Source organism: Heterocephalus glaber, unplaced genomic scaffold (genome assembly GCF_053883595.1).
Source record: "Heterocephalus glaber isolate CG9 unplaced genomic scaffold, H.glaber_assembly_v1.0 deba00001461, whole genome shotgun sequence".
Lineage (NCBI taxonomy): Eukaryota > Metazoa > Chordata > Mammalia > Rodentia > Bathyergidae > Heterocephalus > Heterocephalus glaber.
In genome coordinates, this window is record NW_028258308.1 from 34476997 (window position 1) to 34502087 (window position 25091).

Sequence of the window (25091 nt, forward strand, 5' to 3'; positions counted from 1 at the left end):
CCCTCTTCTTCAATATAGTTCTCAAAACACTAGCCAGAGCAATTAGACAAGAGAAAGAAATAAAAGGAATAAGGATAGGAAAGGAAGAAGTTAAATAGTCATTATTAGTGGATGACCTGATACTCCATATAGAAGACCCAAAAACTTCACCAAAAGACTTCTAGATTTGATAACCAAATTCAGTGGTATAGCTGAATACAAAGTCAACACTCAAAAATCAATAGCCTTCCTGTACACAAATAACAAACTCACTGAGAGAGTAATTAGAGAAACAACACCTTTCACAATACCATCCAAAAAAAATGAAATACCTAGTAATTAAGCTAATAAAGGAAGTAAATGACCTCTACACAGAAAACTACAGTACTCTGAAAAAGGAGATTGAAGATGATATCAGAAAATGGAAAGATAACCCTTGTTCTTGGATAAGGAGAACCAATATAATAAAAATGGCCATACTTCCAAAATTGTTATACACATTTAATGCAATCTTGATCAAAAGTCCAACAGCATATCTCACAGAATTAGAAAAAAATAAATTTAGCAATATTATAGTAGAAATGCTAGGCTTTTAAATTATTTTTAAGCGATGGAAAGAGCACCTGATTTCTAATAACTTTTAGAAATTTACCATGTGATCTTAGGGATGTCACTTGACCTTGCTGATATTGATCTCCTTATCAGTAAATGAAATATTTGTTTAGTGCATGGTGATTTTAAACTAAAATCAAAATGGATTAAGGATCTGAATATTAAAATAGAAATGCTGAATTGCCTGGAACAGAGGTTAGGTAGCACTCTTGAAGACACTGTGTAAGAAAAGATTTTATGAACAAAACTTCAGTTGCCTGTGAACTAGCACAAACTATCAACAAGTGGAATCTCTTCCTATTAAAAAGCTTCTGCGGCATGCCCTACCAAGGTCCCGAGTTGCGAGAAAGATGCGGAATCACCCCGCTGCAGACAGGCAGGTCTGCGTATGCCCTACCGAGGTCCCGAGTTGTGCAGAACACGCCGAATCAGCCCGCACCCCGGGAACAATACACGCCCCACCCCTTCCTCTGTACAGACACCTGGTTCCACACTACAAAGACGCAGAGGACACCGGACCACCAGACCATGGTACTGAGTCCCGCTGCTCCTGCCACAGAGGTAGGGGCTTCTGAGCTTCCATCCCACCGCTCCTGGTCCAGACGAAGGGGCTTCTGAGCTGCCATCCAACTGCTCCTGGTCCAGAGGAATGGGCATGCCATCACCATCCCTCTTGCTGCTCCCAGCCCAGAGGAAAGAGATTTTGGGCCACCTTCTGTACCGCTGCTCCTGGCCCAGAGGAAGGGGCTGCCAGGCCACCATCCCTACCACTGCTCCCGGCCCAGAGGGAGGGGCTTCTGAGCCGCAATCCCACAGCTCCTGGTCCAGAGGAAGGGGTTTCCGGGCTCCATCCCTCCTGCTGCTCCCAGCCCACAGGAAAGGGCTTTTGGGGCACCATCCCTACCGCTGCTCCCGGACCCTGTCCCACCTCTCCAAGCTCAGAGGAGGTAGTACATGTAGGTGCCAACAGACCACCCCCCCCCAGTAGAAATGAGAAAACACGTAAATAAGTCTCAAAACCAGATTTCCAGATCACCTACAGCAACCCCAAAGGGAAATGAGATGGAACACTCTGATAATCAACCACCTGGACCCACTGAACTGGCAACAAAAGGGGATCTGGAAAAAATGAAATCAGAAATAATTTCTCAGATAACAGGAGAAATTGTGCCCCTAGTGCAAGACATGATTAATAAATCTAGAGAGGAGCTGAGGAACATGATGGAATCCCAACATAAGAAACAAATGGAATCCATAAAACAGATGCAAATAGATTTCCAGGACATGAAAAACTCCATTGAAAGTCTACACAGCAGAATGAGCCAATGTGAGGACAGAATTTCAGATATAGAAGATAAGATTGCAATTAGTGACCAGGACAAGAAAAATTGCTTCAAAATTATAAGGGAACATGAGAAATCAATCCAGCAGCTGCTAGATGATGCAAAGAATAACATAAGACTGATTGGAGTCAATGAAGAAACAGGAGAGAGTGGAGCTGACATAAAAAATCTCTTCACAGAAATAATGGCAGAAAACTTCCCAAGCAGGGGAAAAGAGCTTGACATACAGATAAATGAGGCATATAGGACTCCAAATAGCCTTGATCAAAAAAAATTTACACATAGGCATATAATTGTTAAGATTCCAGAAACTCAACAGAAGAACAAAGTTCTCCAAGCAGTTAGAGAAAAGAAACAAATCACATACAAAGGAAAGCCCATCAGAATCACAGCAGACATCACAATAAAAACCATCAAGGCAAGAAGAGCTTGGAGTGACATATTCCAAGCCCTGAAAGAAAACAGCCTCCAACCCAGATTGATGTACCCTGCAAAACTATCTTTCAAAATGGATGGAGAAATAAGATACTTTCATGACAAAGATCACCTTAGGAACTTCGTGAATACCAAACCAGCACTCCAAAGAATTTTACACAATAGCCTAGGAACAGACATTGAGGATCACAACCCCAGGAAGCAAAGCAGAATGAACCCATCTGGCATGACAAGAAATTAAATGTAAACGGGGAGAACCCAACAAAAGGAAAAAGTCACGGCAATGACAAGTCAATAAGTGTCAGTTATAACCGTCAAGGTTAATGGTCTCAATTCACCAATCAAAAGAAATAGACTGGCAGAATGGGTCAAGAAGCAAAATCGAACAATATGCTGCATTCAAGAAACACACTTAATTCCAAAGGAAACTCATAGACTGAAAGTTAAAGGGTGGAAAACAATACTCCATGTGACAGGAACCCTTAAAAAAGCAAGAGTAGCTATCCTCTTGCAGATCAAGTAGATTTCAAACCAACACTGATTAAGAGAGACAAAGAAGGACACTACATCCTTGTAAATGGAACAATCCAACAGAAAGAGATGACAATCATAAATATCTATGCACCAAACACTAGTGCACCCAACTATATAAAACAAATACTAACGGACATGAAAAGTCATATATGCAATAATACAATTGTAGTGGCAGACCTCAACACCCCACTGTCACAAATAGATAGATCAACTAGACAAAAAATAAGTAATGAAATACTAGAACTGAATTGAACTCTTGAACAAATGCACTTAACAGATGTTTACAGAGTCTTCCACCCCACAAAATCAGAATATACATTCTTCTCAGCTGCACATGGGTCATTCTCCAAAATAGACCACATATTCACACAGAGAAAATGTTTAAGTGCAAAGGAATTGAAGTTATCCCCTGCATATTATCAGATCATAGTGCGATGAAATTGGAGATCCATAGCAAAAGAAATTCAAAAAATTTCATAAACTCTTGGAAATTGAACAACACACTTCTGAATAACCAATGAGTCACAGAGGAAATTAAAGAAGAAATCAGACAGTTCCTTCAATTAGATGACAATGACAATACAACATTTATCAGTATCTATGGGACACAATGAAAGCAGTCTTATGAGGGAAACTCATAGCATTGAATACGCATATTAGGAAAACAGAAAAAGCCCAATTAAACAACCTGATGCTGAACTTCAGGCTTCTAGAAAAAGAGCAGGACAACCCTAAAGCTCATACAAGGGAGGAAATTATAAAGATCAGAGGAGAAATCAATGCAATGGAGACTAAGAATGATACAAAAAAAATCAATGAAACCAAGAGTTGGTTCTTCAAAAGAATCAACAAAATTGACAAACTCTTAGCCAACCTTGTCAGAAAAAGGAAAAAAAAGGTCCAAATCCATGCAATTAGGAATGAAAAGGGTGAAATGACAACAGACCCAGCAGAAATCCAGAGGATCATCAATACCTACTTCCAGAACCTATATGCCAATAAGATGGACAACACAGAAGAAATGGACAGATTCCTAGATACATATGAATTACCAAAGTTGAAAGAAGAAGACCTAAATATTCTGAACAATCCAATATCAACCAATGCAATTGAAAATGTAATTTAAAACTTATCAACTAAGAAAATCCCAGGCCCTGATGGCTTCACTGCTGAATTGTACAAGACATTTAGAGAGGACCTGCTGCCACTACTGTTTAAACCCCTCAATGAAATTGAAAGGGAAGCAATACTCCCAAATTCATTCCTGGAAGCAAGCATCACCTTGATGCTCAAAGCAGAGAAAGACCCAACTGAAATAGAGAACTATAGGCCAATCTCACTAATGAACATAGATGCAAAAATCCTTAATAAGATACTGGCAAACAGAATGCAGAAGATCATCAAGAAGATCATACACCCTGATCAAGTGGGTTTCATCCCAGGGATGCAGAGATGATTCAATATATGAAAATCAATCAATGTAATACACTATATCAATAGAGCCAAGGACAAAAACCATATGATTATCTCCATAGAGGCAGAAAAAGCATTTGACAAAATCCAACATGCATTTATGATAAAAACCCTACAAAAAATTGGAATAGATGGTCTCTACCTCAAACTGATAGAAGCCATTTATGAAAAACCAGCAGCCAATGTCATACTAAATGGTCAAAAACTGAAATCCTTCACACTCAAATCAGGAACAAGACAAGGATATCCACTATCACCACTCTTGTTCAATATCGTTCTGGAAACATTAGCCACAACAATTAGACAAGAGGAAGAAATAAAAGGAATAGGGATAGGAAATGAAGAAGTCAAATTGTCATTATTTGCAGATGACATGATACTCTATATAGAAGACCCCAAGAACTCCACCAAAAGTCTTCTAGGCTTAATAACCAAATTCAGTCAAGTAGCTGGTTACAAGGTCAACACACAAAAATCAATAGCTTTCCTCTACACGAATGACAGACTCACTGAGAGAGAAATAGGGCAAATAATTCCTTTCACAATAGCATCCAAAAAACTGAAATACCTAGGAATCATCCTAACGAAAGAAATCAAAGACCTCTTCTGTGAAAACTGTGGCACTCTGAAAAGAGAGATTGAAGATGATATCAGAAAATGGACAGACATCCCCTGCTCCTGGGTAGGAAGGATTAATATAGTGAAAATGGCCATACTTCCAAAACTGCTATATAAATTTAATGCAATTCCAGTTGAGATCCCAGCAGCATACTTCATAGACCTGGAGAAAACAATCCAAAAATTCATTTGGAGCAAGAAGAGACCCAGAATAGCAAAAGCAATTCTAGGTAACAGAGACATGGCCGGGGGTATCATAATCCCCAACCTGCAACTATACTACAAAGCTACTGTGATAAAAAAAAAAGCATGGTACTGGCAAAGAAACAGACTTGAGGACCAGTGGAACAGATTAGAAGATGCAGAAACAATGCCAGACACACTCAGCCATCTTGTCTTCATTAAAGGAGCCAAACACCTTCACTGGAGGAAAGATAGCCTCTTTAATAAATGGTGCTGGAAAAATTGGGCTTCAACTTGCCAAAAATTAAACCTAGACCTATATCTCTCACCATGCACTAAACTAAAATCAAAATGGATTAAAGATCTAAATATTAAAATAGAAACTCTGAACCAGTTGGAACAGAGGTTAGGTAGAACCCTTGAAGACATTGGTGTAGGAAATGATTTTATGAACAGAACCTCAGTTGCCCATGAACTAGCACAAACAATCAGCAAGTGGGATCTCTTCTTATTAAAAGGCTTTTGCACAGCTAGAGAAACCACCAGCAGTGTGAAAAGACAACCCACAATGTGGGAAAAAACCTTCATCTGCTCTTCCTCAGACAAAGGTCTACTATCTCGAATCTATAAAGAACTTAAAAAGATCAGACCTCCCAAATTTAAAGACCCAATCCAAAAATGGGCATCTGAAATGAACAGACATTTCTCAAAGAAGTAGAAATAGCAAATAAATACATGAAAAAATGTTCAACATCACTGGTCATTCAAGAGATGCAAATGAAAACAAAGCTGAGATTCCACTTCACTCCAGAAAGAATGGCTGCTATCATGAAATCAACCAATAACAAATGCTGGCGGGGCTGTGGGGGAAAGAGGAACCCTGCTCCACTGCTGGTGGGAGTGTAGACTGGTGCAAGCACTGTGGAAATCAGTATGGAGATACCTCAAAGAACTAGGACTGGAAGTCCCATTTGACCCCACTATTCCCCTGCTGGGGATCTTCCCCAAAGAATTAAAAGTGTCATACCACAATGATATATGTGCGCCCATGTTCATAGCAGCACAGTTTAAAATAGCTAAAACTTGGAAACAGCTCAAATGCCCATCAACTGGAGACTGGATCAAGAAAATGTGGTTTTTAATAAAATGGAATACTACTCAGCCATAAAAAATGAGAAATTAAGAGACATTTATAGCTAAGTGGATGCACATTGAGGCAATACTCTTAAGTGAAATAAATAGTACAGACATGTATAAATACCAAATAGTTTCTCTGGTGTGAGAAACTGAAAGTGTAAATAAGGACTAAATGTATATTAGGTAATGTGAAATAGGAAGCAAAGGGGCAAAGGGGAAGGAAGTGGGAGGGCTAGGGGAAAGGATAGAAGGGAATGGGATTAATATGAGAAAGTGGAAATATAGGAACAAAATCTTTGTAAATAGGGAGGACTGGAGGGGTTGAAGGGAGGGCTGGGCAAGGGTGAAAAATAACCAAGAGAGACTATGTAAAGGTGCAAATTTCCAATGATGAATATCATTATATTGTATACCTAAAATGTACCAATTACTAGAATGAATAATCGATAATGTAAAATAGGAAGAAAAGGTCCAAATGGGTAGGGGTAGTGGGACTGGCAGGGGAAAGTAAAGAAAGGAAAGGACAAATGATGAGAAATGGAAAAAATGAAAATAAAGTCTTTGTAAATAGGGAAGGGTGGAGAGGGTGAAGGAAGGGCTAGGAATGGGAGAAAAATAAGAACTAAGATGCATTATGTAAAGGTACAGTTCCCAATGAGAAATGTAATTGTGTTGTATACCTACAATGTACCAATAAAAGAATTTAATGTATAAATAACAAACAAAAGCTTCTGCACAGCGAGAGAAACCACCAACAGTGTGAAGAGATGACCCACAATGTGGGAAAAAAATCTTCACCTGCTGTTCCTCAGACAAAGGTCTACTATCTTGAATCTATAAAGAACTTAAAAAGATCAGACCTCACAAATTTAAAGACCTAATCCAAAAATGGGCATCTGAAAAGAACAGACATTTCTCAGACAGAGAAGTAGAAATAGCAAATGAATACTTGAAAAAATGTTTAACATCACTGGTCATTTGAGAGGTTCGAATGAAAGCAATGCTAAGATTCCACCTCCAGGAAGAATGGCTGCTATCAAGAAATCAACCAATAACAAATGCTGGCAGGGTTGTGGAGAGAAAGGAACCCTTTTTTATTTTTGGTGGGAGTGCATACTGGTGCACTATGGAAATCAGTACGGAGATATCTCAAAGAACTAGGACTGGAAGTCCCATTTGACCCTGCTATTCCACCGCTGAGGATCTTCCCCAAAGAATTAAAAGAATCATACCACAGTGATATATGTGCACCCATGTTCATAGCAGCACAGTTTGTGATAGCTAAAATTTGGAAACAGTCCAAATGCCCATCAATTTGAGACTGGATAAAGAAAATGTGGTTTTTTATAAAATGGAATACTACTCAGCCATAAAAAATGAGAAATTAGAGACATTTATACCTAAGTGGATGCACATTGAAGCAATATTCTTAAGTGAAATAAATAGGACACACATGTATAAATACTGAATAGTTTCTCTCGTGTGAGAAACTGAAAGTGTAAATAAGGACTAAAATGTATAATAGATAATGTGAAATAGGAAGAAAAGGGGTAAAGGGGAAGGAAGTGGGAGGGCTAGGGGAAAGAATAGAAGGGAATGGGATTAATATGAGAAAATGGAAAAATAGGAACAAAATCTTTGTAAATAGGAATGGAGGGGTTGAAGGGAGGGCTGGGCAAGGGTGAAAAATAACCAAGAGAGACTATGTAAAGGTGCAAATTTCCAATGATGAATATCATTATATTGTTTACCTAAAATGTACTAATGATTAGAATGAATAATCGATAATGTAAAATAGGAAGAAATGGTCCAAAGGGGTAGGGGTAGTGGGACTGGCAGGGGAAAGGAAAGAGGGGAAAGGAAAGAAGGGAAAGGACAAATGATGAGAAATGGAAAAAATGGAAAAAAAGTCTTTATAAATAGGGAAGGGTGGAGGGGGTGAAGGGAGGGCTAGGAATGGGGAAAAAATGAGAACCAAGATGCCTTATGTAAAGGTACAATTCCCAATGAGAAATGTAATTGTGTTGAATACCTAAAATATACCAATGAAAGAATTTAACAAAAAGAAAGAAATTTTTTAATATAAAATAGAGTGCTACTCAGCCATAAAAAATGATAAATTAAAGGCATTTATAGCTAAATGGACACACATTGAGGCAATGTCCTTAAGTGAAATAAACAGGGCACACGTGTAAATACCGAATAGTTTCTCTAGTGTGAGAAACTGAAAGTGTAAATAAGGATTGAAAGGTATAATAAATAATGTGAAATAGGAAGAAAAGGGGCAAAGGGGAAGGGGAAGTGGGAGGGGTAGGGGAAAAGAAAGAAGGGAATGGAATTAATATGAGAGAATGGAAAATTGGAAACAAAGTCTTTGTAAATAGGGAGGAATGAAGGGGTTGAAGGGAGGGCTGGGGAAGGGGGAAAAATAAGAACCAAGAGAGATTATGTAAAGTTGCAAATTTCCAATGATGAATGTCGTTATTCTGTATACTTAAATTGTACCAATAAAATAAAATTAGGGGCTGGGGATTTAGCTCAGTGGTTCTGGTGCCTGCCTTGCAAATGCAAGGTCCCGAGTTTGATCCCCGGTAGTAAAAAAAATAAAATTAAAAAAAAAGAAATATTTGTTGTTCACTCCATGCCCTCTCAGGCCAAATAAGTTCTAACCTTTGAGAATTTATAAGGCTTCTAACTAGAAAATGCATGTCTGTGAAAGAGAAAAAATACTTAACAATTAGGAGTTAACAACACAAAACAATTATGAAAACAACAAGAAAATAGACTTCACTCAATAGGAATGCTTTTATAATATTTAAAAGTCTCAATTTTCTTATTAATGAGGTTGCAATATTCTTTTCTCTGTTCATCTGTTTGTGGTTTTTTAGGTACAGGAAAGGCTCAGAAGAATTCTGAGCTTTAAAGGAAAGAACAAGAAAACAGTGGGCATGTTATGGCTATGGAGGCAAAGACACTGGTGTTTTTACTTAGAGTCAGAGTCACTCCCACTTAGCTCATTTCTGTATGAAAATGAAACTAATCAGCTTCAGTGCATGAAACCATTAGCTACTGCTTTAAAGTGTTGCTTTCAAAGGTCAAAGAGGGCCCACCCAGCAGCAAGAGAATCTTACAAGTGATGTGTGTCAAATTTGCATATCATAATTAGTTTTTCTATAAATACAATTTGTTCTACAGATTAACATTTTGTGTCCTCATTAGATAGCAAACATTTCCATATCAATCTCACAAATCTGCCAGAGTTGGCTTTGCTTGCATTGCCTGATGGCATTAATACCTCTGTTTATACTGGTGCCAATTAGTAGTGCTAAGTCTTGGAAGAATAAAAGGGATCACTAATGCTATTAATATACATAGTACTAATAAAGCTGAGAAGATTTTGCAAACCTTGATAACTTCCAAGATCATTAGTGGTAAAGTACCTTTGGGTTGTAAATGGCTGTGTTCTTGGGTACATGAAGTATAAGCTTGTCTAGAATGTTTTGCTCCATAGTGGAGCCTTCCCATGGCTTATGACTGGAATCCTGAATGATCTGATGCTGTCAAGAGAAACGTGCAATTAAAGCATTGTTTTATTTTGCTAAGTGCATTTAGTCCAATCAAGAAGTTGTATGTACTCTAACCAGGAGACATAGTAATTTGCTATTTGAAAAGTTCAGTATGACATAGTTTGCTCTGGTTCAGGAGGCCAACTTCTCTAAGGCAGTGAGGTATTTTATGGTCCCATAAAAGGTTTTTATAAAGCAAGATGCACCAGAATTTCCCATGAGAGGGCTTGATTTTCACAGGACCAGAAAGAAACATGCTGTGTGGAGGGGTTGTTGAGGGATGTAGAAGATGGTGACAGACAAAGCAGATAAAAGGTAGTGCTTGTCACCTTTTTCATAATTTACTGCATACTTGAATGGAGAAGTCTATTTTGGATAAACACTCCCAGCTGAAAGGCCTGAAGTGGCATGAAACCTGATAGTCACCTACCTCACTCAGTTTGGTGACAGGGGATAGATGACCCTGTAGTCACCACTGAGAACAACAATTTCTGCAGAAATTAACTGTACTTCCCTGAATACATTTCTTGTTTTATGTGGTATACATATTTAGATTCAGCATTTTTATAAAAAAAACTGATTAACTCATTAATTGGTCGATTTTCATATTTTCCTGAAATCTTAATACTATTGAAGTTCCAGCTGTGACACAGGGAAATCATACTAAAGTGCAAAAGTTTAGATCATTTAAGAAGTCAGGCTTAAAAAGTAGATACAAATAGCTTTGTTTCACAACACTGCAATTCCTAGCTGTGCAATTTTGGATAAATTCTGTAAGTTGTAATTTTCTCTTCTGTGAAATGGAGTTAAGAATTGTACAGAGTTCTCAGGATTGTTATATGGATTAAATGATTTAAGCCAGTGTTTACACAATGCCTGGATCATAAAATAAACTCAACTGAAAAGTTACTGTTATTGTTACTTATGAAACATTTTTCTCTGACTCTAGGGAACAGTAGTAACAAAACATCTCTTTTGGTAGATTCATGAGAACTCCAGTCCTCTTCAGATCCTTCCCAGGAGGTATCTCAGATGGAGAATCCTCTCCCCTCAGCTGTCACCTGAGTTCTCTCTCTTTCCTCTCTGATTCTGAAACATAGCCTGCCATTCTATTGATTTCCTCTCCCCTTCTCTATCCTTACTCCATCTAGCCTTTTCTTACAGCCACTGTTGTCATTTTCAGAATAACAGACATGATTTTTGTCCCATTTCTCCATCTTATGTGATATACGTTACTCAAGTTCCAAATAGGGTAGCTTTATATTTTCAGGGTTGAACACAGATTGTTGTGAACTTGGCCTTTCATTCTATATCAGCTCCTTAAGCTCTGGAAAAAAATATCTAGAAGAAGGAAGCTGGATCCACAGAATTAGCAAAGCCTGTAATCATAATTATTTTTTCTTTTTCATGCTGACTTACAGCTCTTGAAAAATAACTCACAATCATTTAGCTATTATTATGGTTTGAACATGGTGTGTGTGTCCTGCAATGGGCTATTGTGATTGAAGACTTGGTCCATAGGGCGGTGCTATTGGGAGGTGGTAGAACTTGCGGAAAGTAGGGTCTAGTCTGAGGTCCTTAGGTCATTAGGGGTGCGCCTTCAGAGGGAGCCATGGGATCTCAGTCTCTCAGATTTCCTACTGGACAATATAATCTCTTCCCTAAATGTGCTTCTCCTCCATGAGGTGTTACATCTGAGAGAACCCTCACTAGAAGTGAGTAGATGCAGTTGACGTGACTTTGATCCTCCAAATTTGTGAGCCAAACAAATCTTTTTTCTTTTTAAGTCAGCTCCCTTGGGTACTTTGTCAGAGTAATAGAAAACTGACTAATATAGCTAGTTAGTTATTGGTCTAGCTCTATAGTCCTACATACAAGTAGATGTCCTGCTGGTGCACTCCTACTTTTCAAGTTTCAGTTCTAAAAATAAACATGTACAAAATTCCCAAGCTGGTATTTCTGCTCTCTATTTCCAGGTGTAGAAAGGGACAAAGGGCATTTAATATACAAAAGAGAAAGCTTAAGAGGGACATGTTAATTTTCCTAAATACCTAAAGGATTGCCCAGTGGAAAGAAAGATTAATTTTCTCTGACAACCAAGCCAATGGGTAGAGCCTATAGAAAAATAAAATATATTAGCTAATATGAAAGAACATTCTAATAGTTAATAGCTGCACTGGGAGAAAGTGAACTCCCTGTTCCTAGTAGTGTTCAAACAAAGGCTGAATAAATGGGTTAGGTGGACAATAATAGATATTTGTGGACTGGATGAATTAGGCTAAATGGCCTTGACCAATGGTAACTCTAAATTTCTCTGCAACAGGATATTTGGGTGCCAGTCTAGTTTGAAATGTATATTGGGAGTTGGGGGAAGCTTTACTAATTCTGTTGAAGCTACACTTTGCATAAAGTTTCACACAAATTTAACATGTATGCATTGTCCTTTTCAAAACATGATAAGCTATAGGTGACCATTCATAATGTGAACATTCATGGATCATTTATGTGGTGGGCACCTTTTTGGATTTATTTTTTATTTTGAGGGATAGATACTAGGGATTGAACCCAGGGCTTTCTCACTGAGCAATATCCCCAGCCCTTTAAAAAAACTATTTTTGAGCCAGGATCTCTCTAAATTGTTACTTTTCTCAGACTAGACTTAAATTTGAAATTTTCCTGCCTCAGCCTCCCAGAGTACTGGAATTACAAGAATGTACCTCCATGCCTGGCTCCATCTAGGTAGTATAGTGGTGAAAATGACAAGTTCCTACTCTCTTAAGCATATATTTTACTTAAAGCAGGGATGAGCCTGTAGACAAAAGAAAAAAGTAGATTCCTGGAAAACATAGATACATATTAAAACATTCCATTACCATATTTACCACTTCATCTAGTCTATCTTCTTTCCTGTGAATGTCTCTGAAATACCATTGTCCAGCATTACTATTGCCAGATTAAAGTGGAAATAGTCAACAGACAAATGAGAGATCAAATCTCTGATCCCAAGAAAGGTGACTCATGGGTTTCTCTTTCTAAATTTTCTCTCATTAAAAAAATGGAAAGTGATAACTCTCTTTTCATACAGTGCATGCTAAATAAATATACAATGATGTGTGTTTGTCAGATTTCTGTTCCTGTCCCATCCACAGCCCAGCTGTGCCAACACAGTAGAGTAATCTGCCAAAAGACCAAAGAAAATACCCAGAAGTGGCTGGTGAGAGATAAGCTTTACTAAAACTTACCAATAGGGGAAGACAAGGTTAGTTGATGCTAAGAGAAAAGGGGCCATGAGAAGCATGGAAGGGTCCAAAAACACTGTGTAGAAGGTCCACAAGGGACACAAACCACACAACAACATCTCTTAAGTCCCCAAGGGGTGTGTACTTACCAAGAGCACTGCTCAGGAAGTCCAGTGAAGATGGGATGGACAAGTATTCACCAAAAAGTACTTGGGGTGTCCAGTGACAGCTGCTGGATGATAGCATGAATCCTCTCCACAGTGCTCTGTTTTGCCCCTGGTTTCCATAGGAAGGGTTTTGTAGTTTAGACATCATAAGCAGTGCCTTTATCAGTTTGTTTTATTCTTTTGTATGACCAGTACTCCAAGGTACAGCTGAATTAGCATAGGGTAACAAGGTAGTTTCTATAGATGACACTAGTTTGGCCAGTTCCCACTGTCCTTTAGATAATAAATATCTGAGCAGTCTGGTCCAGGCATGGTTATAATATACCCTTGACTTGGCAAGAGTCTTAGCATTGCAAAAGGACCATTTCAGGAATATGGAGCTAACTACCATAGTTTTCTTCAGGGATGATATAGTTGCTGTGATAAAATACCTGAGAAGAACAATTTAAAGGAGAAAAAGTTTACTCTGGCTGAGGGTTCTAGAGGTTTCAGGCATGGTCAGCTGGTTCCATTATGTGAGGCCTGAAGCAAGGGAGAACATCATTGCAGAAGGATGTGGTAGTCAAGAAATGGAGAGGAAAAGAGCCTGTGCTGGTGGAATTTCTTCTGCTTTTGTTCCTTCCAGGCTCCCAGCATATTGAGCGTTGCTGCCTGCATACAGGGTTGGTCCCCCTGACCCCCGCAGTTTTCTACCCAACATGATTGCTGTCTCAGGAAATACCCCTAGACACAGCCACAAGCGTGCTTTACTAATTTCCTTGTCTTTTATCAGTCCAATCAAGTTGACAGTCAAGAGTAACCATCACAGAAGGAATGTAGAATGTACTACCAGTGCTCATAATAAAATCTTTCTCTGTATTACTTAGGGGAAAGGGGGTATAAATCATCTCTGTGGGTCAGGTGCCTGTCAAGTCCCTGTGAATGTCTGTGAATTTCCCAAGACCTAGGTGTACATTTCCCTTGGAGTCCCCCATGACACTGAATCTTCTGAACCCCCACCATTTCTATCACAAAATAGATTCTTGGAAATGAAACAGGCCAGTTAAAAAACTCTTCTTTATGCAATGAAGGATAGAAGGAATTGGAGGAAGTTCAAAGAAGAATAACATGAATGATTAAGGGGCTGAGAGCATGATTTATGTTGAATGATTAAAAGGATTAAACATGTAGAACTTGGCCAGTATTACATATTTTGCTATAAAAAATCAAAATTAAGTGCCAGAGCTCTTAGCTCCCATGAAAAATACAAATTTGCATATAATTTGGCACATATTTCTACTTAAAATTCAGCAGATCCTTACTGAGGCAACATTCACACAATGCCAAAACCACTAGCCTGTTTGGTCAGTTTAAACTATAGCCTAGTGATGCCAGTAAAAACATGCTATTTTATTTAATTAAATAGACATGTGAATCCCAGTGTGCCCAGCCAGAGCTGCCATCCACATGTGGTGTATCCATAACCAGAAAGTACATAAAATTGCATAATACATCATGGTTTATCCAAGAGTCATAAACCAAAATCCCTCTCAAGGGCAAACATATCACCAAATAGGTGAAGTGGGGCTAAAGATAAGGAGTGCAGGACCCATTGAAAGCTGCTATGATGGATTTAGCCAATTTTCATGATAGAATTTTGGCTAAGATTTGACTTGTCTATCAAATGAAGCCAATGATTCATGATGGGTTCAGTAGCTAGTAAAGGAAAAGCAACTCAAAAAGGAAAAGCTAGTGGAGCTGTCTCCTCTAGAGGTAGGAAGAGGGTAGGAAGAGAGGCTGTGGTTTTGGTGTGGGAAAGAATATAGGAATAAAATGAAGCAATAGTCATTAGAATTAAAAAAATTGGAAATTATATTTAAAAATCTATTGTCTTAAAAATCATTCTGTGAATATTAATCAAGTTGCTACCTTTTATCTGGCTAATTTCTTTGCTTTAGAGCTAGAAAATCGGTCAGGGAATAGCAAAAACATTCTCAATGCTTTAGTAAGTGGATTGTTAAAATAAGAACTGATTAGGATGAGTGGCTTGACAGGTGATATCTGAGTTCTGATTTTGTTGTCTGGCTAACTTACCTCTAGGGTTATAACTTTTAGCTTTTGTTTTGATTTTCTAAAATTCTGAAGTACAGAATCTAACACTTTCCACCTTAACCATTTTCAAGTGTGGAGTTCAATGATGTTGAGTATATTCAATTACTGTGCTATAACCATCACTATTCATCTCTGGAATTCTTTCATATTGCAAACCTGAAACCTTGGATCTAGTAAACAGTAACTTTCAATTCCCCTCTCCTAGCCTCTGGCAGCCATTATTCTACTCTGTGTCTATGAATTTGAGTACTCTAAGTACTTTGTATAAGTGGAATAATTGGCTTTTTGGGGTGATTATTTCACTTAGCATAACATTCCCAAGGTTCATCCCTGTTGTAGTATGCGTCAGAATATCAGAATTGCCTTCCTTTTAAAAGCTGAATAATATCTCATTATATCACATTTTCTTTACTCAAGATTGCTTCTACCTCTTGGTTGTTATGCAATGACCTCAATAAATCTCTCTTTGAGATCCTGTTTTCAGTTATTTTCAGTGTATACATAGAACTAGGATTGCTAGATCATATGGTAACTTTACATTTATTTATTTATTTATTTATTTTTTTGGTACTGGGGATCAAACTCAGGTCCTTGCGCTTGTAGGGCAGGCGGAGGAAACACTGAGCTAAATCCCCGGCCCTACTTTACATTTATTTTTAAGAAAATTTTTACCTTTTTCTATAGCAAGTACATTCCAGAGCATTTTATATTCACAATAATTACAATTTTTTTCACATTCTTATTAACACTTGTTATTTTCTATTTTTATAGTGGCTATCCTAATGTGTATGACAGGGTAGAAGTAAGTAGATTAAAGTTAGGTCATGTACAGGATCTTCATAAACTCAATGTAAACATTACATGCCATAACATGAACTAAGTTTAATAATATCAATAAGAATGGGAAGGGGCAAAGAGGAATTAAAAGAGGAAAGAGGGAGGGGGAGTGAAGGGAAAGGGGATATTAAAAAAGCTGTATAATTTTGGTTTTGGTTATATTTTCCTGATCATTAGAAATATAAGGCATCTTTACATATGCCTATTGATTATTTGTAAATCTTTAGAGAAATGCCTATTATGTGTGTGTGTTGTGTGGGCTTGAGTTTACGAAGTTTTCTATACATTCTGCACTTAATCCTTCATGAGATATATAATTTGCAAATATTTTCTCCCATTCTGTCATTTGCCTTTATATACTTTATGGTGTCTTTTGATGCACAAATTTAAAAAATTTTTCTGAAAGCCCATTTCTACATATATCCTTTTGTTGCCTGTGCCTTTGGCATCACATCTAAAAACTCATTGCTAAATCCAAAGCTGTAAAGATTGTATCTGATATTTCCTTTTGAGTTTTATAATTTTAGGTCTTATGTTTAAGTATTTGAAATACTTTCAGTGAATTTTTATATATGGTATTTGGTAACAGTTCAAATTCATTATTTTGCATGTGAATATCCAATTTTCTTTTCTCCATTGAATGGAGTTGACTGCTTTGTGAAAAATAACTGGGCCAAATACATGAAGGTTTATTTTGGGGCTCTATGTTCTATCCCATTGGTTTGCAAGCCTGTATTTCTGTAATACCATATTCTTGATTACTGTAGCATTTTTGAACAGGAAGTGTAACTCTGTCATCTTTGTTCTTCATAAAAATAGGTTTGACTAGTCAGAATCCTTGAGGTTTCATATATTTCTGCAAAAAATATCATTTTGATAGAGATTGCACTGAATCTATACATCACTTTGGTTAGAACTGACAACATTAAGTCTTTCAATCCATGAGCATGGAATGTTTTTACACTTATTTGTATCATCTTTAGTTTATTTCAATAAACAATTGTATCAGATATATGATGTTTGATTGATTTTTTTTTTCATTTCAAATATATTGGTCACTGCCTTCTGGCCTCCAAAATTTAATATCAAAGGTCCCTTGTATGCAATGAGTTACTTCTCTCTTGCTCCTTTCAAGATTCTCTCTTTGTGTTTTGTCAGTTTGATTATACTGTATTAGGTAGAGTTTGTTGAGATTTGGGGGTGTTATATTCATGTCTTTCATCAAATTTGAGAAGTTTTTAACCCCTGATTCTTCATGTATTCCTTCTGCCCCTTTCCCTTCTCCTTTTGGGACCCTCCACGCATATGTTGGTCCATTTAGTGATATTACACTGGTCTCTTAGGCTCTGTTCATTTTTCTTCAATCTTTTTCTCTCTGTGTTTCTCTGATTTGATCATTTCAATTATCCCAATTTTATTGCAGTCATTGTATTTTTCAGCTATTAGATTTCTTTTATTTCTAGTTGGACTTTCCATCTCTTTACTGATATTCCCATTTTGTACAAATTTCATTTTTTCTGACCTCCATATCATCCTTTAATTTTTTGAGCATCTTGAAAACAGTATTTTAAAGTCTTTGTCTAGTAGAGGTCTCAGGGAAATTTCTGTTGTTGGTGTTTTCCTTTGAATATTTTCCTATTTCTTTGTATATATGCTTTTTGATTATCTTGTTGTTGTTAAAAACTGGACAGTTGAACCTAATATTACCACTCTAGAAATATTCCCTTTCTTAGAATTTGCTGTGTCTTTGTTTATTTTTGGGTTGTTGCAGGCTGCCTGTGGGGCAAAGATCAGCCTGAGGTATAAATTCCAGGTATTTTCTGAGCATGTGCAGTGATGTTTTCCTGGTTTTATAATTTTATAGCTTTACTGTGTATTTAGTTGATTGGGAGTGTCCCTGTATTTTATGCTTGGCTTTCTGAAGGGGGAAAAAAGGAAGAAAAATGAGGTGTGTGTATGGAGGAGAGAAAGTACCAGTCTATTAATCTCTCTAGAAATCACTTCAGTCAGGAGGGAAGGATTTGCAGCACTGGGGGAGGTTTACAGCAACCTCGGGGGGCTTGGGTTGTTCCTCTGTGATTACAGCAACACAAAGCACAGAACTCTAGAGGTTAGAGGATATGATCCCTTTTGCCCACCCTGGCTCCTTCAATATGTATGGAAGCTACTCCAACAACATGTGTACCTGCCTGCCATGGAGCTAAGGGGTAGGGCATGGGTTGTCCTACCTGCAGACCAAAGAACTGAAATTGATCTAAATTAACTAAAATTAATGTCTAAGCCTTCACCTGGAAGTTGCACACCTTTCATAGACTTTAGATTTATAAAATAGTTGTAGTAGACCAATTCTGCCAGTGTATTTATCATTTGGGCAGGGAGATGTATTCCTGGTACTCTATCATCTTTCCAGAATCCACTCAGAATTGCTAACTTTTAAGGCTCTGTTTTTTTGTTAAATAGAAGTTAGATAACATAAATTTATAATTTATTCCTTTACTCTATTAAAACCATCATAAAGAAAATGTACCTTTATAAAGAAAATATATGTGCAAGATAAACTTAAATGGAGCTTTATTTTTGTGGTACTAGGGATTGAACTCATGGCTTTTCTGCTGAGCTATGTCACCAACCCTTTTCTAGTTTGGAACAGGATCTCATTAAGTTGCTAAATTGCTGAAGCTGGACTTGAACTTGCTATCCTCCTGCTTCAGCCTCCCAGTGTGCTGGCATTACAAGCATCATCATCACATTCAGCTTTAAAATGAATATAGGCAAAGAGTTTTAAGCTAATTTTTAAAAGGACTGTGAAGTTGAGTTGTGCAGTGTGCATTTCTAACGGCTCTGGTGGGAAGTATGCATTCCACACATAACACTGTAGGTAAGCTATCAGGCCAGCACTGCCTGTCTGAAACTTTGGGAGAAATACTATGGTTAGAACGCTGAGGGATAATGGCCCAGTTGGGCTAAAATCTATTTGCCTAACTTGCTATGATTCCTTTTATGCCCACCTGCTGCTAAGATGACTTCTGGAGGGAAAGAATCAGACTAGAGTTCTGGCGGCAAAAGAGGAAGCAGTTATAGCTTCAAAAAGATTCAGGTTCATTCTACCAGGTGGGACTCAATTTTGAGTAAAGAAAGGCTGTTACCATTTTCAGAAAAGGAACATTTGGTCTAAACACCTTGAAGCAGTTTGACAGCAAGAATTATGAGATTGGGGAAATATGTTGTAAAGGATGTGGTAGAAACCCCATCCCTAGAGCCATTTGAAAGTCAACTGGATAAGGAACTAGAAAATCTATCGTAGGAAAGAATCCCCTACTGATTCCCCCGAGTATGAGGGATGACATAATGGGTCTCCTCTATCTCTAATTGCTAGAGTGCTCAGACTTTATGTATTTTCCAGGGTTGCAAACTGTTGCTCTTAAGTCAGACTGCCCTCCTCTTCAAGAAAAGGGGGGAAATAAACGAGAACTCCAAACAAACCCTAAACTTGTTGTTCCAAATAGCATAAGAGTATTCCCAAGTGGAAACTATGCCTCATAAAATTCTCCAGTGTGAATTTCATTATTCCCCTGAAAGTGGTCTACCAAGATGAAAAATGTCATTATTTTGCTTCACTTATCTGGTTTTCTGCTTTGGTTTATTTTAATTTTGAGGGAGAAAATGAATGCAACAAAGAAGTCTCATAGCACTGGCTGATTAGTATCTGTATATTTTTTTTCTAGTAACATCCACGGATTTTCCAACAAGAAGCCTGGCTTTCTTAGTGATGACTGAGTAGGAGGGGATAAGTGCATAGTCAAGGGGAAATGGATACTTCCATCTCTGCCTTTTGATTGTAGGGAATAGAGAGAGACTCAAGAACTGAAGAAATTGTTGCATCCTTTCAATAAAATGGATTTAAGGGGATGTGAGAATGAGTATTGGTTCTTTATGTGAGCATTGGTGATGTGTTGTTCACCCTCTCCCCGTATATCTTTGGGTTGCCTCTTTACTGTTACTGGCTCAGAAATGACAGAAATATGAGTCTCTCTGTGACCACAGCTCCAAGGATCACTTACTAGCATAAGCCAGAGGCAGAAATGTGATGAGAGACACAATAATACAATAATATGTGGACACAACAGGAATTATAACCTGAATTTTGGGAGGGGAAAGTGGAAAACATGGTATGACATTCATGTTAATCTTGTCTGGGTTATGGAAAATGGGCTGTAGTCCATGTGCCCTTCAGTGTTTACCAGCCATGCTTATTTTTGGCTACTTATTGAGTTACTATAATTAAAAATGTATATTTTATAATCTTTTAAAAATTTGTCTAGATGTATAATGATATTTTTCTAGTAAATATTCCTTTAGAGACTTTCAAACTTGTTTTGTTTGTATATCAGTCACTTTTGTATTGCTGAAAGACAATATGGAACACATACAACTTAAAAGAGGAGAGGTTTAATTTGGATCACAGGTTCAGTCTGTCGTCGGCTGGTTCCAAGGCAGAAATATCATGATAAAGTCTCAGTCTTGTTTATGAAGGCCGCAGTCTTTTCTGGTGGCCAACATTCCATATTGAAAGCATTACTGCTTCTACTTCTACAGCCAGCGAATCTAAAACTAATGGTACAGGGGAAGGTTGGTATGAAAAAGGATCAAGTTACCTTCAATTTTGTGTGTTCATTATTTCACTGCTGACATCTCTCCTTTAATGCTTCACTTAGAATCTGAGTTAGCAAAACATCCAAAACTTTCATGTCTATTAATTTAAAATAGAACAAACATAAACCACCTCAGAACACTGGTATTGGACTGAGATTTTTAAAATTATGTGACTTCAACTCAGTGGTACCCAACTCTCTACTTTCCTTGCCTCTTTTCTTTCTCCTCCTCTTCAGAAATGTCTAAATCTAGTTTTACCTTAGAGTAATTCATCCAGGCAATTTTGGAGCCTTTTTTTCCAACTTTCAGTCCTTTCTTTTCTGTCTCAATCAATAAATATGTTCTTGTGCTTCTAGTCTGGGGCCAAAGCCTGGATGTGAAAGTGATGGGGGTCATGAAATGCCTGGTGATATCATAAAGCCCTGGGAGATCTGGCAACAGCAGTTATCCTTGTTTTTATGTCTCTAGGAAATTATTGGTATCCAAAGGGCCATCACACTCCTGTGTGTGCACCAGTTGTTGTAGAAATAGTGAGGGCCTAGTTAACTTTGGGCATGTACATGTTTAACCAATTTCTATAAAATAACTTATAGAGAATATAGATTTAAGGAGCCGCAGTTATTAAAATGGGGTGGGGTGAGAGGAAACATGCCAATAAAAACAGACAATGTGGGTTTTTTAATCCCTTGCACAGGAATTCAGGCAAAAGGGGGAATAAAATAATGCTACAGGGTCCCTTTTAATTCAGTTTAAACTAAGCTCAGGAAACTGAATAATATTTCTCAGAAGGCTGATTTATGCACTTAAAGTAACTGAGTCCCAGGTGCTATAGGAAGTAATACAACTTCTAGCAATCTCCTAACCTGCGTGCTCAAACTAACTGCCTAAATCAATTTCTAACTTCTCTTTAAAACATTTCAGAGTCAGTTCTACTGGGACTGTGAGAGCCCTAGATGCTCTGTTAGCAGGGTCTGCCACGCTAAGAGAAGTCCAGGGACCTAGGTAGGCTCCATATTATACATAGATTGTGTTTCAAAATTTGTCTGTGAATCATTTCTTTAGGAACCTAAATATATTTTCTCTACAGAAACAGAGGTAGACAGAGGCTCCCTGGCTCTAGTAACCCTCTGAAGCCTATTTAAACTATATGCAGGTCAAATCCCCACTATTATATAAAAACTAGAGAACAGTCACACAGTCATATAAAACTGAAAAGGAGGGGATCAGATTTAATGAAGTTCTCTTTTTCACTTCCCTCCTTTCCCTCTCTCCTTACCCCATAATCAGAAGAGGCTAAGGCATAGATGGAAATTTTACAGACGTCCAGATTGAGGTTTTTCAACATTTTCAAGGATGTTAGAGTCTGATGGCAAAGATTCTTTATTATAACCAATTGTGAATAATACATCCTTTCTGATAAAGAAAATAGCAAAGAAATGGCTCAGCAGACAAACAATGAAATATTTCGGAATTGCTATTGAAGGGAGGCTCTTTTAGGAGAGTTGTTTTTGCTATGGTGGGGCATATCTTGAAAACTCAGTATTTCAGAGTAGAATTTCCTGGGAACCATGAAGCTTCATTTTTCTCCTTGGTTCCAATGATCTCATTCACCCAGGTCTTTATTAGGCATGTTAATAAAGTGAAAACATGAACATTTTGACAATCTGTATCTTCCCCCCCGCCCCGAATAATGCCCTGAAGTGGTGGTACATAGTGGAACTAACACATCCCAAATGTAGGTCTTTAGAAGTACACAGAGGAGAAACACGGGACTGGATGCTGAATAAGATACTGAAAGAGAGCTTGATAGTGCAGTTGACTACTTGGAATTTTCCTGTTTCCTCCTGAAAAGGAGACAAGGAGCTGAATGAAGCACTTATCTAAGAAGTGTCAGAGCCCTTTAACAATGTTGTTACAGTGTGTTGGTGAAGCAGGGTAAAAGGTTTTGGCAGGTACAGATGGGATAATATTTGACTGAGTTTTGTATTTTGTATTTTGTATTTTCTTGCTGTGTGTTGATCTATGCTCTTCTAATATCAAGCTAGTAAGGACTTCAGATAAAGATTGTCAGGAGTCTCTCTTGACACTTTCTTTAGCATACATTAAAGGAATTCAGCATCCTAACTGTGATATAATGGAAGTAAATAATGTTTAGGAGAAAAACACTGTAAGGCAGGCAATTTCTGCCTAAAAGTCATAGCTGGAGAAGTCTGGGTAAGAAAGAAGCCTCTGGAATATTCCATGTGGGCCTGAGGGATGGAGTGATGGATCATTTCTAACAGGTTACACCCAATGCCAAGTGAGAAGTCATTTGAAAAAATCCCAGTTGGAATTCACAGACCCCTAATGAGAAAGAACAATGAAGCCATGAGTATATCCACAAGACCAAGTATAATTCATAGGGAGAGGACTCTAAGAGAGCATAGACAAGCAGTTTGAAGTGTTAGGGGACAAACATCATTTCTAGAGGTTCTGAAGTCTTGGCTCAGTGATACAACTGTGAAAATCTCCCCTTGCCCTAATTTAAACCAGAGCAATTTTAAAATACAGGTTGAGCATCCCTAATCAAAAACTCTGAAATCCCAAACCCTCCAGAATTCAAAACTATTTAAGTGCTGACATGACACTGTAAATGGAAAATTCCACACCTAACCTCACATGATGAATCAGAGTCAAAATGCAGGAACCCTAAAAATATCAGATGAAATGTGTTTGAAGGACATATGAAGCATAAATGAATTTATGTTTAGTCTTGGGTCCCATCCCAAGATATCCTGTTATGTACATGCAAATATTCCAAAGTCTGAAAAGGCCTGAAACTCATAATGCTCAAAAAACAAATATATATGGAGAGAGAGAGAAAGAGAGAGAGAGAGAGAGAGAATCTGCCCCAAAATGTATACATGTTTTAGGAAAAGAAAAATAGCATGATGTTTTTGCAAGATGTTATAACCCTCATGTGGGGGATGCTAGAAGATGGTGTATGTCACAGAAAACCCACTGCATTGCTGACCCTTAAGAAATTGAAAATGCATGTGCAGCAATGCCAATGACCAAGGTTACCCAAGAACCAGTTTGCCATACTAATAACTGAAGCTAATGGCCACCACTTTGAGCACCTCTTGTAGAGGCCAAAGGTAACTTGCATTAATCTCATGATGTCTCAATAAAGTTAGTATTAAAATATTTATACAAGTTTTTCTTTCTGAGAAATATTTTTGGTGGTCTCTGATATCTGTCTATCTATCTATCCATCCCTATAGTTACAACCAGCCTGACATATGAACAACTTGGGTTACAACAAGAATTTTAATTTTAATTTACAACCAGTCTTGAATTACGACCCAAATGCCAGTCACTTGTGCTTCCATATGGTCTCAGCTTCAGATTTAACCCTTGTAGAGTTCCAGAAGGAAGATTACAACATCCTTGCCTGCGTGGGGTTAATTGACAAATCCTAGGCCAATGTCTCTCTAAGGACTCTGAGATCTACCTGTATAAAGGAGAGAGACATTGAAGGCTGTGTAGAGGAGCCTGAGCCTTCAATTGACCAACTTGAGTTACAGCCAGCCCTTGTGAATGAATTGAGTTTGTTAGTCAAGGGTCCACTTTATATATTTTAATGAAAAGATGAAAAACTCACACTATACAGGACTTACTTAAATAGTAGTAAAAGAGAAGCAACTTTCTTCTTTATAAAAATAACCCTGGGGTAGCAGTTCATAACACTTGAATAACACCCAACAGTGCACTTAGAACTAAAGATGAAGTTAGATTTTTTTAAGTATGCAGATCAAAAGAAAAGGCAGAGCTCATGGTCAAAAGCCAATGTAAAGTGATGACAGGAGTATAAATAGAATCAAGAAAATAACCCAAAGGAATAGAAAATGACCAAAATGTGATATTCAGAAATCAGTAATGAACAGAAAGCAAAGAACAAGGGAAAGAGAGACTTGGTATGTTGCGCATGGGTGCAGGCAGGAGACTGAGCTATTCTCCCATGGGGTTTACTCTTGTCTCGTTAAGAAAACTGTCTTCAATTTAAAGAGAATAAAGCAAACATGGTAAAGGAGAAACTGAAGCCCAAGATAGGTGAATTATTTCAAAAGACATATAGCAGCTGAGCAGGAGGTGAAGCAGGAATACTTCAAATTAGAGCCCAGCTTGGGCAACTTAGATATTTAATGAGATGTATACACACAGAGCTAGGGATATAGTTCAGCA

The 25091-nt window shown here is 37.7% G+C and overlaps 1 long non-coding RNA gene across 1 annotated transcript in view; it reads left to right on the forward strand.

Annotated features, from left to right (window-relative positions):
• LOC110344075 (uncharacterized) overlaps positions 1-20359 on the forward strand; it is a 62362-nt gene extending 42003 nt beyond the window's left edge. Inside the window, exon 3 of the long non-coding RNA XR_002386359.2 lies at positions 19940-20359. This is a non-coding gene — a long non-coding RNA (uncharacterized LOC110344075). The remainder of the gene's footprint in view (positions 1-19939) is intronic.
• The last annotated feature ends 4732 nt before the right edge of the window (positions 20360-25091 follow it).